The sequence below is a fragment of the Tamandua tetradactyla genome, chromosome 16 (genome assembly GCF_023851605.1).
Source record: "Tamandua tetradactyla isolate mTamTet1 chromosome 16, mTamTet1.pri, whole genome shotgun sequence".
Lineage (NCBI taxonomy): Eukaryota > Metazoa > Chordata > Mammalia > Pilosa > Myrmecophagidae > Tamandua > Tamandua tetradactyla.
The window spans coordinates 59,052,363-59,072,949 of NC_135342.1; the positions used below are offsets into that span (position 1 = coordinate 59,052,363).

A 20,587-nucleotide genomic window follows, 5' to 3' on the forward strand; every position below is an offset into this window, starting at 1 on the left:
ATTACACAAGAGAAAGACTGAATGCAAGTTTTCAAGGAGTTCAGTGTTCTTAGAGAGAAGTTATTCTCTCTCCTTTAATGGCTAGAGGAAAGAAGATGGAGTGGAACCAAGACTAGGGGACTACAACCAGTGTCTCCCCACTGAGGTCTTACTCAATTTGCTTAACCTAGCCCTGAAACATCAGAGTTGGAACTTGACAAAGGGAGTAGAAATGGTGCTTTGACACTTTCAAGAAGATGTATATGGCTAGACACACCCCATATCCTTTCACTCCTAACCTGGCTTTTAGATTCTTGCTTGCTTCCTAATGGTTCCTGCCGGCAGGTCTCGCATTTGTGGCAGTCTGAGATTTGTTTGAATATGAAAGTTGAGATGGAAGAAGGCCCAGGCCTGGGGTTGGCAAGGCACAAGATGGCTCTTGCACTGAAAGCATGGACCATGATGCTATTGCCCGAGGCATCCGTGAGATGATTAGTCAAATCTCACAAGAGCCTTTTAAAGTCAAGGGAAGTCCTGAGGGGTGAACTACTCAATTGAGGGGTCTGTTGGAGTGGTACCCTGGATATTGAGCCCATCAACAGTGGGCTATAAAAGCAGGTAATCCCAAACAGTGAGAGGGCTACCCTTCACCTAGTAAAGTACAGAGACATTTGCCTTTTGTGCTGCTTTTCCTCCCTGCTCCACCAACTGAGTCACACATACTTGGAAAAGTTAACAAAAGAAGAGATCTGAGAAGCAGACCACACCATCCTCCACTAAGTAACCAAAGTCACAACTCAGCTATGAGGGGAAAAAAAGAGAGAATTGGATGGAATTTGAGATAGATGTCAGCATCTGGTAAAAACTAAATCTGAGAGCAATGGAAAATAAACAAGACTGAGTCTTAAATATTGGAAAAGGACTCTTCTAATAACCAACAAGAGAATGGGATCCTGCCAGTACGGTATGAAGAGAGTTTCTTCTACCAGGACAGAAGAATTCAACAGAGCACAATTGGACAGGAGGAGTTAATTGAAAAAAATTAAAATTTCATTATTTAATACCCAAAGTGTTGAAATTCTTCAGTTACACAATGTCACTTGTTGAAAGATCCAGTATCAAAAGAAACGTTAAGTAAATATCAAGTTCAGGATGGTGCTACAAAGATTTACTGAGCATCTGTTATGTGCCAAGTACTCCATTTGCTCCACATGATGCAGAGATTAATAGAATAATAAGGTGCAAACAAAAGAACTAATTGGTCATGGATGAGATAAGAATGCATTGACATTAAGAGCAAGAGTTCTGGAATTCAGATGCCTAGGGCTTAAATTCTAGCTCCATGATCTACCCCACAAATGATTTCAGTCAACTTACTTAACTTCTTTATGTTTCCTCTGAAAATTGAGGTAAAAAAAAAAATAGTACCCTTCTCTAAAGTTTATTTAAGAATTAAATAGAATTAAATAAAATATTTAGTGTAATATTTAATAGTATAAATACTATAGTACCTAATCAAATGCTAAAATTTTATAATGGTAGATATTGATTATTCTTATTAGTTTTGATATTTTGGATCACTCTGTTTTGCTTTGTTCTTCCTTGCATGGAATTGCAGACAATTAAACAAATTCTGGGGGATGATGAAGGAAAGGCAAGATTTTAGTAATCCCTTAATTGCAACCTGGTGTGTGGTAAGATTGAGTTTTGTAAGTCAAAATCTTGAAAGCTAAATGGTTTCTTTAGTAAAATATCATACATGAAAAGTTTTGGATAACTTTTATAATAAAATTCATCTCTGAGTCACCTGTAAAACACACTTTTGAAGGTGTTGGTTAACAACCTCTATGCATCTCTATTTATAGATGTAACTGTACATCTGGTCTACACAGAAACTCAGACACACACAATCCTAATGGCTTTTCGTTAAGTTTAGAATAATTTAACAAACTTTATGAATTTAATTAAACTTTTCTCCACATGGCATGTTGGAACAGACAACAGTATTACGAAGACCATAATGTGGAAAAAATTATTTATTTTTCAGAATGAAAACAGGGTCCAGTCCATAGGGCAAATACGATATTTTGCTTGTCAGCAAAATAAATTTATTCTGAATTTATGAATTGATAATAAGCCACCTTCTTATAACAATTAATGGCAATTAACCTTTTAAAGCTCCACCATTTACCTGCTCATCACTGGCTGACAGACCTTAGGCAGAGGGCGAAATGCTGATGGTGGAAAAGACCTCCTCCTGGACTCCCAAGGTCCCCTGTGGTAGACAACACCATTTATGTTTGGAGGCACCACAAATCTGATGCAGCGCAAGAGAATTTCAGACAAAGGAAAAATGCGCACATGGACCATAATGACAAGATGTTTTCATCCAAAACTTGTCCTGAAAGGACCATTAGGCTGGAAGCCCAAGGAAACCAGGTCTACATGTAAAGCTGAGTGATTTTGCAAAAGTCTTTTCACCTGTGTGAACCTAAATTTCCCATCTGTAAAATGGATAAGTAGTGAATATATTAAACATGAAGTAATGAAGGGTCCTTGGGCTCACACAGGACCAAAAAGGCTCTTGTCAAGTGATTAGCATCAGGCGAAAGTTGTCTTCCATCAAATCGGCAGTAGTCACGCGTCCTAAGATGTTAGCCTGAGCAAATAACACACTCAACATCTTTGCCGGTGTCGACACTGGCAATATGAACACCAGATTGGCTGGGAAGTATTTCCTGAGATAGGGTTTAGCATGGAAGATGTTTTTAAGGTCCCTTAGAACTCCTTTATTAGGGAGGCGAAGGGAGCTGTATTCAGCAGAGTGGGAAAAAAAAAATCGAGGCCCAAAGACAGCCTTGGCTGACTCCAAGGGAAGTTCTGGAGCTAGAATGTCTATCAAAGTTATCTAAAATTGGGCCCAGTGGCCAAACCCTTACTTTATAGCCCAGCAGTGACCAGTCAGTGGACAGGGGCTGCCCTAGGAGGAAGAGGATCTTGACTGAGGGGTTTCTCTGCAGCCGAGGGCGTGCCTGAACGGCGTTCTCATGACGATACTCCCAGCAGTGGTGCCAACAGGCTTTCTGCGAAGAGAGAACTGACGGCCTGTCATAGTGTCCTCCCACTAACATTTATTATGCCCCATTGGTCCGTGCTCTATCACATTTATCTCTCACCACAACCCTATGGAATAGGTGTTGGCATGTCGATCGGCCATGTAAAGAACCTGAATCCAACGACCAAGAACCAGTACATTTTGCAGCCAGAATGCAAATAAAATCATTAACTCTATTCAGTGTTAACTTGATAGGGTCCCAGAATTTGCAGTAAACTCAGAGAGAATGACAGTAACCACCAGTTTAATTCGGTGCTCATCTGATTTACTTTCCCCTGTTTCAAATTCTGTTTCTCCCTAGGATTCATTCTGTACCCTAACGCCCTCCTCCTTCTCCAGCCAGGCAGAAGAAATTGTTCCCTCATCTTTGCCCTCAGAGAATATGCCTGGCTCTGGGAACTTGTGAAGTTACCTGTTTTCCCCATTCCTCTGTTTTCCTCATCCGTAATATAGTAATGATAGTAGATCCCATCACGTCAAATTTCTAAGAGGATTTTTTTTTTAAAAAAGCATGCATTTATCACATTTATAAACATGACTGACACACGAGGACTGTTTGCTATTATTTTTTATTTGAAAATTCCCTTAATAAGATATAGAGCTGTGTATCATCATTTTTGTTCCTATGTCTGTTGGTGTTCTTGCTTGTAAGCTTCACAAGATGTGATAGTTACCTTAATATATTTAGGGCTCAGCCTAATGCCTCATATTGCCACAGGTACCCACAATAGTCTTTTAAGCTGAATTACATTTCAACAACAAATAACCAAGCTTTATCAATTATAAGCGACACATACCTTTCAAAAGGGTTTGCCTGCATCCTAGTCCAAGTCACCGTGATTTCCTCCTTCTGATTTGATGTCAGACAGACCTAAGGATCAACGTGTGGCTGATATTGGTTATGTAACCAGTTGAAGTCTCTATGTCCACATTAACAATATGGGAACGGATAGAATGCATATTTCATTAGACCTCAAAGAGCATTAAATTATACACTTAAAGTGCTTAGTGCAGGGCATGGCATGTGGCAAACTCTTGACAAATGCAGGTTCCTAGAACAGTAACAGTAACAAATGATCATCATAACAACAATTGTTCTCATTCTCGATTGTATTTTTTTGCTGCTTTGCCTTCTGTGCAGAGAAAACTATCATACTAGAAGCAGAAAGGGACAGTAGAAACAGCATACATATTGGAGTATTGCTTTATCCCTTATTATCTCTTAACTTTTGAGCAAGTTACTTCATCTGTTTCAGCCTGGTTTGCTTCACTAGTGAAATGGAGGCAATAATAGTGCATAGGCATAGGGTTTTTAAGATGAAATGAGGTTGGGCATCTGAAATGTTTCAAACAGCAACTAGGGCCCGGTACGCACACATGAAATGTCAGCGTTATTCCTCTCCTTTTATGCACATAAATGTGACTTATATGAAGAGCTGCCTGGTGGAGTTGCCGAGAGAGCCTGGGGACAGCTGGCTCAGAGTGGGCTCTCTGTACCCACTGAAGCCTTTCCACTAACTGCACTCTGCCAACCTAAGAGGAGACGGCAGGTTTCCCAGGCCCGTACCCTGCACAATGCTCAGGAAAATGTGAATTGGTGGTGAGAACGCTCTGACAAAAGCTGTTTTAGTGAGACATCCCTTTAGCTCTGGCTGCTCCCAGGTCCACCCGCTGGTGTCCGTGGAAGAATGCTAATGGATGAGGTGGTCGTGCCTTTTCATCTGACTAGACTTGGGGTTTTGATGAAACAAACAGTCCACTCACCAGGCAGTTTTGGTGGTGGTGGGGGTGCCTGTGTCTCCGATGATAACCAGTTTTCATTCTATAAAGAGAGTGGGGGGAAATGACAGGACATCAGGGTCGAAACTATCCTCTGATTGGCATCAATCACAGAAAAGCCATCCAAGACATGCCCGCACATGCCGCTGACCCGCACACAGGGCAAAGAGAAAGGAAAGGCACTGCTTTTCCAGGGAGCCCATCATACTTTCAGTAGCTTTAACAAAGACTAACGTCAGCTGCCTCAATCCTTAATGATGAATAATTCATACATATCAAAGCTACTGCCCTCATCGAGTACTTTTTTTTGTAGCCTCAAACACAATGAAACAACAGCAGAAAGTTCACAAGGAAATTTATTTTTTTCAATTCACATTATCTCTTCTACTTCTCCTCCTTATTCCCTTACATCCATGTTCTGGACTTCATTGAAATTGACTGTAATGTTATTTTACACAAGCATTTTTATACTCTTTTGCTTGGATTCTTATTTCACATAATGGGCAACTCTTATTCAGCCTTCAGAGCCCACTTCAAAAGTCACCACTTTTTGAAGTTAGCGATGCCATTCTCATTACATCTGTTCTTTCCCCTATGTCAAGCACACTTCTTTTATTGCAATCATTGCAAAGCCCCTGTTGGTTAAATCTCTGACTCAGACTTCGAACTTATGGTCAGACACATTTTCTTATGTATTTTAGAATCACCAGCACCCAACACAGAGTCTCAGTTACAGTAGGCTCTCAATAAATGCTCATTGAATTGAAGTGACTTGAACTGAAAATAAGTAAACAACACACTCACAACGAAGCACTGAAATGCTAGTCTATAGTAAGTCTATAAAACTAAAAGTAGATGAAAAGAATATTACCAGAACATTGAAAATACCATTGAGTATTATTCTTATCAGCTAACATTTGTTGAGATCTGAAATCAAAGACTTAGAAATAAATACAAGGAGTTGGGAAATCTGTTTGGAGGGCTTTTTGGCACTCTTTAGGAGGGGTAAATTATTTTAGAGAGAAATATTTGTCAGAACTGAGATAAAATTAGAATGGCAAAATCGCAATCTGGGTTATTTTTATAGTTTGTCTTAAAACGTAAACTCCTCAAACTCCCTTTCTTTTTGATAATGAAAATTTACTACAGACATACATGCATCAAAACGCAGATGTTACTTACTTTTCTTATTTCTCAACTGGCAGCTGCTTCAGCAAAATACCACTTTACTCTTAGAGGAGAACATGTTTCTTTTGTGAAGAAATGCCTATTATCAAAAGGAGAAAGTGATATATATTTTAAGCTAAACTACTTATTTATTTGCCAAACGTATTATAATGCTTATTATCTGCAGGTATTATGCTAATCTGATCACAATGGGCCCCTTTGAATTATAAAGTGGAGATCTCTCACAGACTTCACAGTCCATATAGGAAGAGAGAGATGCAATGGGACAATTATTTAAAAATGTAATTATTTAAAATTATTTAAATAATTATTTAAAATTTAAAATGGTTTAAAAATTTAATTTTTCTGCCTTAGTTATGGGCAGAGTTGTGGTTGCGAAAGGTATGGGGACTGATTCTCTCTGGAAAGTTAGAAATGGTTACAGAGAAGGGATGATTCTTAATCTGATTCTTGAGGAGTGTGTGAAAGGACACTTTCCAGTGGAAGAAAGGAAGCTGGAGTTCATTGGAAGGAGCTAGCTGGGCTTTCAAACATCTGGGGTTACAGAAGATATAGATTGAAAGTTCCATATGGGTTCCATGTGGTTGGTATAACTAATTCCTGTTAACAGGTAGTAGATGAGGCTAGAGAAACTGGAAGATACCTATTGCTACGGGTCTTGAATTGCAGATTAATAATGATGGTCTTTGATTTAAGATGATCCTGTTAGCCTCTTGGGTGGTAAAATAGGGAGAAAGGGTGATGGGACACCAATTAGGAATTCCTTTGCAATGAACAGAATATAAAGTGATGACAGTTTGAACCAAGACTGTGGAATGGAATGTAAAGGGATAGGTCGGGTTATTGAGCTCTTTCTGAGGATAAATCAGATGTATAAAAAGATTGCAAGTGAAGGTGAGGTTAAAGGTAGCAGAGAATGACTGAGTGGGGAGTTGTGCCCTTTTGAGGTAAATTAGTTAAATTCTGTGATCCGAAGGCAGCTGGTGAGCATAGCCCAGTTAGCTTAAAATGGTGATATGGGTTGAAGTGTGTCCCCCAAAAAGAAGGGAGATCTTGTTTGGAAATCAGGTCTTTGCATATATAATCAAATGAAGATGACGCCACATTTACTCCAGTATGACTACTGTCTCTTTAAGAGGAGAAGAGGTGCAGACACAGACACAGAGGGAAGGGGGCCACATAGTGTTGGAGGCAGAGTTACATTGCCACAAGCCACCAATGCCTGGGACCAGCCAGAAGCTAGGAGAGGTGGAGAGGAAGCCTCCTTAGATTCTTCAGAGGGTGCACGGCCCTGCTGATATCTTGATTTCTGACTTCCCACCTCCAGAGCTGCAAGAGAATAAATTTCGATTGTTTTAAGCCACCCAGTTTATGGTCATTTGTTATAGCTACCCTGAGAAACTTATAAAAATGGATGTGTTTAAGCACAAGAAAACTGCAAACTGAGGACTGGTAAGTTTTGGGTGAGGGCATGGAGAAGATGGCCTTTGCTGCAGGGGCTGGAACGAAAGGCTCATGAGGACCTTAGAGAAGGAAGATCTGCAGCAGGAAGGTCAGGTGCAGCCAGCTTCTGGATCCCGCGTCCGAGTGTGAAGGTGTGGTCCTCTATGAACCATGGTCGTAGGTGCGAGACAGCCGTCTCAGGGAAACATCCTACTTCTCTCCCACACTCACCACACCTCCACCTATATGCTTGAGTTCCTTACCCAATAAGCAACTGAGATTTTGGCACTCTTGATTTGCTCCTTGGCTCTTACCTCCTGCAGTCACCTGGAGACAATGATGCTGAAGGTGTCCAGGGGAAGACTCCAGGAACTAGGCTTCTTCAGGCTTCATAGCCCTCGATATCCTGGAACAAATGCAGTTTTGGGTAGAGAAGCAGAGGAAGTACATGGAGCAGAATCCTGTGTGGGGAAAGAGCAAAAACCACAGAGAGATGTTTCAGTGATTACGCCTGAGACCAAGGCAGGCCTTGGGACCAGTAAACAATAAGTAGCTGAGAAGGTTAAAAAGTAATGGAAAAAGTACAAGGTATGAGTCAAGTGAGCAGCTCAGGAACTAGTTCTTCATTAGCCTGGGCTTCTAAAGCTAATATTCCTCATGAGGTGGAGTAGAACTTTAGGCAGACCACTGTGACACTTACTTCTTGCCTGGTGTTTGCACAAAAAGGGGATGCTGCTTCCTAACCAAGCTCTGTATGGTGAGGCCTAACCTTGGCAAACAGGTGAATTCTAATTGGTAGAATCTACTGAATAAGATGTTATAACTTCTTGACAGGCAACTGAAATTGTTTTGCTCCTGCTTCTGAAGTGCATGTTGGCTGACACTTCATGCATTAATTTATCCAAGCACTTACTGGATAACAGCCCATGACACTGGGGATGCAAGAGAGAGCAAAAATGGGCACCATCTGTGATCCGACGGAACTCACACAGTCTGGTGGGGAATGGGAGACATGCAGGCATGACCTGCACAGAGGGGTAACAGAAGTCTTTTCCAAGAAAGTAAAGCTTGAGCTGTGATCTGAAAGATGAATATGGTAGATCAGAGTTCCAGACAGAGGGAAAAGACTGTGCATCAAGAAATATAATAACCCTACTGTGACTGGAAGTACAGAAAGTGGGTAGAAGGGAGGGTATGGGGGAAAGAATATTTTGAAAAGAGGCTGAAGGTGAGGGGGGCCACACACACACATTTCTAAACTTTGTTGGATTTTTTTTTGTCTTTTTTAAAAATCATTGTTATGAGAACAATGGATTCCAAAGAAAAGTAAATTCCGTGATTTAGTTGCTTTAGTATGCGTGTTGCACTCATTTCTTTGCCTTTCGAAACAAATGTGATCACTGCTATATATCTGAGTGTGACAAGGAAGCTGGAGAAAGAGAAATAAAGTAGGCAGATTTACATCCTTTAAGAAGAGAGTCCCATAAGCAGATAATGATGAAACAGTGTACACTGTGGTAAGAAAAGGAGAACCCCAGAGGGACCAATAGGGCAGGGCTAACCTCAGATGGGCAACATCTAAGCCCAAAGGATCAGTAGATTTTCCCTAAAATTTGTAGGATAATAACTAATATATGTTAAGTACTTACTGCATGCTAGGCACTAGGATAAGAACTTTCCTTCCATGTGTAACATAACAAAAGCCATATGAAGTATGTTCTCTTATTATCCTTCTTTCAGAGATGTAGAAGCTGAGGATCAGCAAATTTAAACAATTTGTTCAAGATCAAAGAGCTAGGACATAGAAGAGCCAAGATTTGAGCAAAGATGTTGTATACTTAAGGTAAGGACTAAAGGGCAGAGAGATCACATTGTGGATCCCACTAACATGAGATGTTGCTGATTTGGAATGATTATAAGCTTTTGAGAAATTTTTGAGGGTCTGTAAGTGTTACCATCTCCACCCCAAATTGGGCGTAAGAGCTCAAGTCATGATAACACTATCCTCCACCCTTCAAATTGTGGAGCCTTCAAAAATGAAATCAGAAGGAAAGATATATGATAAAGACTGAGACGGTAGAGTCTAGGAATGCCTAGAGTGGATTATGATAGTGACTACATGTACAAATTTAAAAATGTTTTGTATGAGGAAGAACAAAGGAATGCCAATAATGCAGGGTGTTGAAAATAGATGGTAATTAATATTTTAAAACTTTAACTGATGTGTGAGACTAAAGTAGAAAATGTTTATTTGGTTCAAAATTTATATTTTGACATGCATGCCCTAATATAACTTATGTGGACAGCTTTATTGAACATCATAAGTACACGGAACCTTGAGTAGGGCATGAAATTTTGTAGGTTTATCCAGAGTGATGCTTTGATAAATCCCAGAAGGATTTGAAAAGTGTAAAAAAGTATTTGCGAAGTCCCCTTGGGGGAATGGTGAGAAAGGGGGAAAATTCAACTTCCCCAAGTGGAGAATTCTTGATATTCTCATAAGCAGTGGGGACAACCAAAGCAATAGGCTGAGCCTCCAATCTTGGGGTTTGTTCATATGAAGCTTAACCCCACAGAAGATAGGCTAAGCCTACTTAAAATTAGGCCTAAGAGTCACTCCCAAGAGAACCTCTTTTGTTGCTCAGATGTGGCCTCTCACTCTCAACCAACACGACAAGCAAACTCACTGACCTACCCCTCTCTAGGTGGGACATGACTCCCAGGGGTGTGGACCTTCCTGGCAATGTGGGACAGAAATCCTAAAATGAGCTGGCACTCAGCACCAAGGGATTGAGAAAACCTTCTCAACCGAAAGGGGGATGACAGAAATGAGACAAAATAAAGCATCAGTGGTTGAGAGATTCCAAACAGAGTCAAGAGGTTATCCTGGAGGTTATTCTTACACATTAAATAGGTATCACCTTTTTAGTTAAGACATAACAGAGAGGTTGAAGGGAATGGCCTGAAAATGTAGAGCTGTGTTCCAGTAGCCATGTTTCTTGAAGATTATTGTATGATGATATAGCTTTTGCAGTGTGACTGTGTGATTGTGAAAACCTTGTGCCTGATGTTTCTTTTATCTGCCTTATGGACAGATGAGTAAAACATATGGATTAAAAATAAATAAATAATAGGGGGAACAAATGTTAAAATAAAAAAAAAAAAACTTGGAGCCTTTTGTACCACGGGCCCATCAGAAGCAAGTAATGCATATGCATCAGAGAACACATTAGCACTTAGACAATCCACAAGAACCTGTTTGTATATCATTTGACTTTTCTTCTCTTCCCCTGTAATTACTTCATTTTCAGCTGAATCACACTGTATTATGATTTAACTGGAGCAGTCACTTAAGCATTGATATTTTGCAAGCACCTTTTGAGCATTCCCACAAGCTCTGTGGACACAAATGGGAGAAAAATGAGCCATCACAGAGAGGGGTCTAGATATATCACTTATGTGCATCCAGAGGTCAGTTTGCTTCTTGAGTTCTGCCCTGATTACCAGCTGCCAGTATGCCATTAGGAAATATTAAGATGGAATAAAAACAAGACTAAGTAGGAAAGAGATTGCCACTTTTAAAGCAAAGAGAAGGTGGCATGGGGTGGGAGTAGGCTGCAAACATACCTTTTCTTTCAAAGCTCACCCTGACCCATGTAGGTCATTCCAAAATGGCAAATTTCTTTCTTTCCCTAGTTACCTTCAGATGAAGAGAGAAAATGCATCCTGAAGCTACAAAATGAAATGCAGACCCCTAATTATTCCCATGGCTCCCGCAGATTTGAAATTCCAGCCCGCGTTTCATCCCCATGCGTGTCTCATTAACTCCACACACATGTAAATAATCAAACGTATCCAGCGATCAATGGGTGTTTTCTTTGTAAAATGCACAGCTACTAGGAGTAGGCAAAGCTCTGAGTACAAATAGTGACTTGTAGTTGTAGTACTACAGACTTTTCGTCCTGAGAAGGAATCTTAAAGACTGGCTCCCCAGCCCTGTCATTTGATAAATAAAGGGATTTGGACCCAGACAGCGGCTGTGAGGTGCCCAAGCTTTCAGGCTGAAAACCTTGGCTTCCTCAGCTGGTGCCGTTTCCAACTGCATGGCCCTGACCTAAAATAGTTTTGCATTTCATCCTAAGCTTGTGTCCCTTGACTTCTTAATCAAAGGTATAATCAATCATCATTTGCCAGGCATTCTTTTTAAGAAGTAGGAAATGAAATTCCCTAATGTAGTTACATTTTAATTTGCTGGGAACCACTGATTCTGGAAGTAAAGCCTACGCAAAGGAAGGTCACTAAAATGTAAGCTGGCATCAGCTGTGCCGCTCAAACTCTTCATGAATCTAGAACAGGGGTCAGCAAACTTTTTTCTGTAAAGGGCCGTATATTAAATACTTTAGACTTGGCACACTATAGCGTCCCAACTTGTCAATTCTGGCCTTTTTTGTGTGAGAACACAGCCATAGACAATACGTAAAGGAATAGGCATGGCTGTGTTCCAACAAAATTTTGCTTGTGGACACTGAAATTTGAATTTTATATAATTATTGTGTGTCACAAAATTGACTCTGTTTTTTTAAAAAGCTGTTTAAAAATGTACATACCGTTCTTAGCTCATAGCTCTACAAAATCAGGCAGTGGATGGCTTGGTCCACGTGCCATAATTTGATGATCCCTTGGGTAGAGTGAGAACCTCAGAGCTGTTTCTCAATATGTTTTGTACTCTTAGGAATATACATTTGGCTGTAAGAAGAATTCTTCTAGGGCAAATTCTGTTTTACACTGTATTCCATGAAAAAAAATGTTGATATATTTCCTTATAGAGAAGTCTCCAAAATATTTAAAATGATAGCATAAATATGTAATTTTTCTCTTCTAGATCATAATCCTCTTCAAAAGAGGACTGTATTTAACTAGTTTCGAAATCACTGATGTGTAACAAACTACGAAGCCCATATAATCAGCACCCAATAAAGGATTCTTTTGGTTTAATAAACCATGTCAACCCCCTCCTTAAGTTCCTGCAAAGTTTTCTACTCACTGTGGATGTAATGATTCCTCATTTTGGTTTCAGTGCTCCTTTAAATTTTCATTCATTCATTCATTTATCCATTCATTCAGTCTAGAGCCATTGCACGCCCACAACCTGGTTCTCCAACCCCATCTCATGGCATTGCCTCCCCATGCATTCATTCCTTTCTACAACTCACAGATACTGACGATCTAGTGTGTGCCGGTCATGTTCTAGCTACTGAGGATGATACAGTGGTAAACAAACCCTCATGGAGCTTTTGACCTGGTGAGGATACCTTTGAATATCATCACAATAATGAATAAATGTCTGTCGTGTATTCCAATTACGTTGAACTTCGTATAATTTCCAACACTTGCTGTGCTTTCCCATGCTGATTTCTCTGTCTGATACAGTGTCCTGCTCCTCAAATTCTTGGATAATTCCATGAACAAGCCTTTAAAACAGATTCAGCATAGCCCTCCCCCAAGCTAAGTAGATGATACCTGCTGCCGTATCCCCACAGCATGATGTGACATGTGACTGCATTCTTTGTATCACTATCTCTTATTTGATTTTGAACCCGTCAATTGCTGACATATCCTTGTTCAGCATTGTGAGCCACTATCCCCATTGCCCAACATGGTTAGAGGCTCAGTAGATGGGTGATGTTGGAAAAATGCAGGACTGATTGAATAAATGTATGCATACATCATGGTGGCAGGCCAAGTTTATGGTGCATCATAAGATTGCTCATAAGAACATTTAAAACATGCATCAAAACTGAGCCAAAGCTTTCCACATACGTCCCAACCCCTCACACCACACATACCTGAAATTTCAAAGCAATTTCATCCACAATTTCCTGAAAACTCACCATTAGGGAGAGAGGTCAAATTTTTTGTCCTAATTTTTTTGTTAAGGACTTTGTCCCACCTCTTTCTTCAATCTGACTCCATGTTCAGCAATTCTAGAAGATTAGTTGCCTCTTATTTAAATGGGAGCTGAGGACAACCCAACAGAACCAGGCTAAATAAAACATGATTCTCTGTCAAGACACGATACTGTTTAACCCCAATTAACTCACATCTTAAGTTCAAGGCTTCTGGTTTACTGAAGTGAATCAATACTCTACTTTATTAATTATGTAAATGCAAACCAATGACATTTCTTGACATTTTCTGGAATTGGTCTTAAAATCCAGTCTGGCAGGGCATTGCTGGGAACCAGATTTGGATCTTGTGGGGAGGTGTCGTGGATTGCTATTATTTTGGTTTTTTTGTAAGTTTCCCTGTGAGGGTGAAAAAGACAAAATGCATATCCAGATTCTTCAACTTGTTCCTGAGGATAGTTATTTACAACAATTAATGACATGTACTTAAAATGAATATAAATGAGCAACTAATCATAAATTTGGAAGGTAACTCACTCTTCCCCTATCTCGTTAACAGTCTCTAGTCCAGAAAGAGAAGGCAACATACCCAGGGTTCCCAGGAAAGTAGAGGGTGGGCAGCATTGCAAGGGAGCCCAGGCTTTGGACTCGGACAGACCAGAGCTCAAATGCAGGTCTGTTGCTTTCTGTATGACAATAAGCAATTTATTTGGTCTCTAAAAGCCTCATTTTCTTCACCAATAAAATGTGGATATGACTCTGTACAGCAAAGCCTTCTGTGAATATTATGAGAATTAAAATAATATATGTAGAGTGTTTGGTGCCAGGTATATAGTAAATGCTCAATAAATATTAACTGATATTAGTCTCACGTCCGTTACTAGACAGTTCAGTGTTTCACAGTTCTCTGTCCCATCGGTTCCAGTGCTCTTTTGAATTTTCTTTTGTTCATTCATTCATTCGATAAATATAAAAATTCATTCGATAAATATTTATCGGCACTAAATTTTATCAGTAGGAAAGGAGTGAGGCATAGGTCTTCTTCTCACAAAGCCTATAATGCTACCCAACCTACCACATGCAAATATGTCATTTTCAATGCAGGCATTCAAGCAAGCTCAAGCTCTCTTTGAGGACAAAGTCAAACATTGTGTATGGCAGAGCTTTGTAAACGTTACCATCTCTAGTCCGATAACAACAACAACAAAATCTTTGCTCCTTTTCACTGCTATTTTTTGGTACATGTATTTAACCTTGAAATATGACCACCCAATATGAAACCTTTTGTACCTTTATTATTTTTTTTCTTCAAAATATAGGATCCTGGGCAGGCCACTGTGGCTCAGCAGGCAAGAATGCTTGCCTGCCATGCCAGAGGACCCAGGTTTGATTCCTGGTGCCTGCCCATGTAAAAAAAAAAAAAAAATATATATATATATATATATAGGATCCTTTCTACTGAAATGGGAACATTTGCAAGGAAAAGTTTTAACAAAGATGTAGGGTGAGTGTCATACTAACACAAATTCCTTCTCCGGGCCTCAGAAGCTTTGATTTTGGAAGAAAGGGTACATGTCTAGCACAGGCCCCAGATGGACTGGCAGGGGGCAGGATTGAACTCAGGCCTCTGACATCCCAGGGTTAGTGGCCCTTGAGTCACAACCAAGAAAGACATCAGCAAGAATCAAAGGAAGCAGGAGAGGTCCCCTGCCACCTCCTTTGTTTACAGCTCCCACCCTGCCCTGTTTTGATGAAGGCAGGAAGAATTTTAATCTGTCTGCATTTTTCTCCTCTCCAGAAAGAATCCATGACAAAATAGCCACAATCTGCAGCTCTGTGCGATTGATGCTTTTGTTTCTGGGGGACCTCATCAAGATTTGAATGATGATTTCAGCTGGGACAGACAGCCTAGGTCCTATAACAAAACTAGTGACTGCAATTAATAACCAAGCCAAAGGAGGGAAGAAGTAATCTGAATTTCAAAATAAGGTAACACTGGTTTAGTTAGAAAAGGGTAGGGGCCTCATTCTCTGCCCTGTCACGCACTTGTCCTTGAATCTTCATTGCAGCATCTTCCTAGTCTTTGAAACACACTCTGGATATTCTACCTTAATATACTGTTCAGCTTGAAAGGCACCCAAATCTTGGATAGTAAGCTTCTATTTATGCCTCAAAGCTAAATTAAACCTAAACCTAAAGCTATTGCCCATGAAAAAACTTTCACCCTACCACATTAGCTCTTAACATCCTTCACCTTTCTGTATTTCTGTATCTTGCAGTCCACTAGGGAAACTAGCTCATGAAAAACAGAGCCTTTGCTGCAGATGTGAATGATACTGAAGCAATGGCAGAGAATGGTTGGAAAAGCTATCAGAACTATTCATAGTTGAAGGATCAGATGGGTACAGAGACAATCAGCCTTTTTTGAGGCTCCTCCAGACTTGCATTTTCTAGACCGTGCCACACTGTGGTGTAATCCTCTGCTTGCTTGCTGTCTCCTACACTGGATATTTTTTTCCTTTTAAGACAAGAGCCACATCTTACTCATTTCAGCATCCTCAGAAACTAATACGGTGTCTGGCAAATATTAAGTGCCTAGAGGAGTTCTGGAAAAATTAAAGGAAGGGAGGGAGGGAGGAATGGCTTGAAAAAAAGTAGAAATAAACAATTTCCTAACTTTCTATTAAGAATTCAAGTATATGGAAAATGGAAGGCCAAGTTTCCAATGACACAGTTGAGTCCTGTGATGTAATCTGGCTTCTATTGGGTAGAATCTGGGACTTTTACTATGCTTTGAAAAACAGAAAAGGCATGGTAAACTTTTCCCACTGTCACAGAAGTCCAGTTCCTTAATGCATCTCCCCTGTTAATAGGTAATACATTTTTATTTCCTTTGGTTTGGTTTTCTTTTCTCTTAATTGCAGGAATATCCTCTGGGAACCTGGAGTTCCTTTTATCATTTAATGTCATTCAAAGTCATAAGTTTGCTTTCTTTTCTTGGCTCTTTGTTTTAACCCTGCCTCCCTTTTTTCTACTGTTGATTTTCAAGAGTTTAACTAAATATAATGAAATAAGTGTGTGTGTGGGGAGAATAAGTAAAACAGACTAGGGTGGTATAAAAACCTAAAGCCATGGATTTTAGTCAACCATTCTAAAGAAAAGTGGAGATTTTCATTGAGATCCGACTCCCCTGCAACAGCAAATAAAAGCAACTTGTCTACCAGTAATTCTCCACATGTGTTTGGCATACAGTAATTGCTCAGCAAATCCTAATTGAATGAATAAATGTCAGTTGAATGAGTAGATGGCTTATAAGAATGCATGTCTCATATTCCAGAACAGTGAAGTATGAGTCAGAGGATATAAGCCTTTTTTTAATGTTTTCAAGGGATACTGTTTGTGTATACTTTGCTTAATTCACTCTCAAAGAAAATATCTCTGGTGATTTTAGCATGTTTAGATTTAAATTCTGGAATTAAATTTTGTATACAGTTGTCATGACAACTGTGTTATTGAGGCAATTAGATACTAACCTTTGGAAAGGCTGGTCATTTCTGGAGAGGATTTGGATTGGAGAAGGAGTGTCCTGTTTGACTCTGGGTGCTAAACCTCACAGCCGCCCCTCTGAAAGGAGGTCCCAATTCCATGACACCTCACTGCCAGGAAGTGGGATCTTGTTATCATATTGTATGTGACCTCTGAGATATTATAAAGATGCTATTGATGTTACCGTTTATATATAGGGAAATGAAGCTCTGTCATATAAAGAATCAGAAAATCGTCCTCACAGCGTGATACCCCAAAATGCTAATAACCTTTTTTATTTTTAATAAAATCAGGCCCAGATGTTTCATGTCTCCACTATGAGACAAAATCTCAAGCAGAGGAACAGCTATTGTGATTTAATTGCTGAACTCCATTAGAAGAAGGGAACAGTCTTCCAGATTCCCCCCAGACTAGCTTAGAGTTAGTTTTGTGCATCCCTAGAAGGCCCGGCAATAAAACAGACCCAAGGTGCACACACCATCTAGCCCATGAAATGATCTGGCCACCCAAACTGTCCTTTTTTGCCTTCTGAGAATGAAACGTTAATGTGTCACCCAAAAGCCGCTGCAGATTTAGCTTGTAGGCGAACAGTTCACCTAAGCACAAGGGAAATGTCATTCATGCTTTGATCTGTGATCAAAAAACAATACTATCTTTAAAACCCCTTCAAAAGGGGTGATGTTTATGAACCCCCTTTCAGCGGGGGATAGAAAGTGATTCATGAAAGCCTGTTGTGAATTTAGTAATGCAGAGAAATACCTCCATGCACGGAGTTGGTCCAAACGGAAGTTCACAAGTGGAGCCCTCCTCCTTCCGGAGCCCACACTCTAGGGCTTGGAGGCTGTTAGCGATTCCAGGACATCATTTCCTTTTTCTTCTTGTTTGTTAATCAATGTATTTGTTTGTCCCTTGTGGCCTTGAGTGGAAAAGTGCAAAATCGGATGTGAGATTTGTCATGTGCATCGTCAATCATAACCCTCGCTGGGCCTGAACAACGAAAACACGTCGTATTGAGTTAGTCGGGTTTCCCGCTGGAGCTTCGTCTTCACTTCTATGTAAAATAGGGGACCGGGTTGGACGTCTGAATCCAGGCTGCCTTCGCAGGAACTGAGTTTCTTCCTTTGCCACGAATGGAGTTTGTAGCAACATTGTTCAAAGCCGGGAGGATAGTAAAGCATCTTTATTTTTATGAGTCAGTTAATGGTTGCCAGATATATAATATCAATAGTTTTATTCCATCCAAATTTTAAATTAGGTCCAGTATGCCCATTTTGACAATGAGACTCAGGTGAGTTTAGTAATTCTTCCAACCTCATAGAACTCATTTAGGCCCCAAGGCATGGATTCAAACACAGACACACTTTTACTCTTCCAACTAGACTAGGATCCCACTTACTAAAAGATGTGCTCATTAACCCAAACTTCTGTTCATTAGTAGGTCTGGTGGCTTGTGGTTCCCTTTGTGGATCTGAAATAATTCACTTTGTCAAATGATGAAATACGTCCGTTCTCTCAACGATGACAGAGTGATATAGTCCCAGAAACTGATCATTTGTTTTGTCCTCATTGATGAAGAAGCTTTATATTATTTGCATTAGATTCTTCTAGATGTTCTATGAATGAATGTAATTCTCCAAGCAAAGGAAATTTGAAAAGCCTATAATCTACATTCTTGTGGTCTTGGCTCTCATTGAGATTTTCCTAGAGAAGAGTAGAAAAAGTACAGGCCTGAGGAATAAGAAACCTGGGTTCTTTGTTCTCATTCAAACTCTGACTATCCGCATGACCTTTGGTAAGTCACCCAAGTCATCAGATGTCATCTGTGAAATTAGTAGAAAATGATATGTTAAAACGCACATGCACACAAACACACACACTGTATAAGTATGTTTAATTATAAATACTCAATAATTATTGGGACTCCTACCATGAATCAGCCACTGCCTCAGAGCTCTCATATACTTTAGGTATGACAACTATTCCCATTTTAACAGATAAGATAGTTGAGTTACTATTTCCCATAACACATTGGCGAAGCTACAAATAAACTCAGGAGCAGGAGGTTTCAAACCCATGTTCCCTCTACAATATTTATTTCCTCATCTAGGCTCCTCTGAAGGTTTTGCCATGATTAGTGTAGATGCAACTCTGAACCTGAAGTCTAATTTAAAGGAAGCTCAACATATGATCAAACCTTTTAATGAAGACTTTAACTAAATTACAGAAGTGCCTCTCTGAACCAAAGGTGGACCTAGCCCATTGGAATGCACAGCCAGGAAAATGAACAGAGGTCTTAGTCTATGAGAGGTTAGCTGAACTTAAAGATTCCCAAGGAGAGAGGGTCAAGTAATTACCAGCTGCATGTACAGAATTTGTTTTTGCATTGTTATGAGCAGAACAAGCTATTTCATCTCCAACCATTTCACCTGCCTAGAAAATTTGGCTTGTTAACCATACACCTGCAATACAAATTTTCCAGTTCCCATTTGACTACAGTTCCATTTTTCTGGCTATGATTTCCTACAAGAGAAAATTTATGACTTGACCTAAACAAATAACTCGGATCACAGCCTATCTTTAGCTACACAGCTGGGGAGAGTTTACCCTTCAAGGGAGACTATTGTTATATGCTCATTAGTTACTATTTCTTATTTCAATTTCTATCTCATTTTAGGCATATCTTATGTTATAAATGGCTATAGATTCTTTGTCAAGGAAGGTGGGAATAAATAAATGTTGGGCAAAGATGGAGGTGTAGCAATCAGGGTTCTCTAGGGAAACAGAACCAACAGGAGATTTCTGTAAAGATCACCCCCTCACACAAGTGGGGAGAGACATGAGTCCAAATTCCATAGGGCACACCATGAGCTGACAGCTCCAGTGAAGGTCTTTGATGAGTTTCCAAGAAAGGCAGGCTGGCTAAAGTGGAGAGAGAGTGATTCTCTTTTCTGATTTCTCCTTTAAAGGCTTCAACTGATTACATTCAATATCTCTCATTGCAGAAGACACTCCTCTTAGCTGACTGCAGATGTAATCAGCCATCAATGCAATCGACATGCTGATGATTCAAGTCTACAAAGTGTCCTCACAGCAACAGATAAGCCAGTAGTTGCTTGACCAGACACTTGGGCACCATCACATGGTCAAGTTGACACATAATCATAACCATCACAGAAGTATGTCTCATCTCTGGATCAGAACCAGCATCACAAGTGTCTTCAAATGGTGTATTTGTATTTTTTATAATTCTAAAGTTTCTTCTCTATATTCCACTTCTTCTGGTCTTTGCCAGATGTCCAGATTCTCCTTATTTCACTGAGTCTGGAATATTTATTCAACAATCATTAATTATGCATCCATTAAGGGCTAGAGTCTTAGGGAAGACAGTTTCTGCTAATCTCAAGCTCATGCTATGAGAGACACATGAAAACAGACAATTAAAATACAGTTGAAAGAGTAGTGACCACCTCTTCTAGTGGGATGAAGACGTGAATTTAATAGTGCTTCATTTCACTTAATAATCTCATTGTTCTGCCCTACTTTATACTCCAATTCATTCTGTGACTTAGTTCATCTTCTTTAAATACTGCACCAAATATTCTTTTCTCCAACCTACCCTAATACACTAATT

At 39.8% G+C, this 20,587-nt stretch overlaps 1 long non-coding RNA gene across 2 annotated transcripts; it reads left to right on the forward strand.

The window, feature by feature from the left end:
• Positions 1-1,284: 1,284 nt before the first annotated feature.
• LOC143660341 (uncharacterized) lies at positions 1,285-20,127 on the forward strand. Of its 2 annotated transcripts, none has more exons than XR_013163967.1 (3): positions 1,285-1,388; positions 9,245-9,347; positions 19,959-20,127. It is a non-coding gene; the product is annotated as an uncharacterized LOC143660341 (long non-coding RNA). The 2 variants fall into 2 exon arrangements; XR_013163968.1 differs by lacking the exon at positions 19,959-20,127 and adding an exon at positions 11,201-11,304.
• Positions 20,128-20,587: the final 460 nt, after the last annotated feature.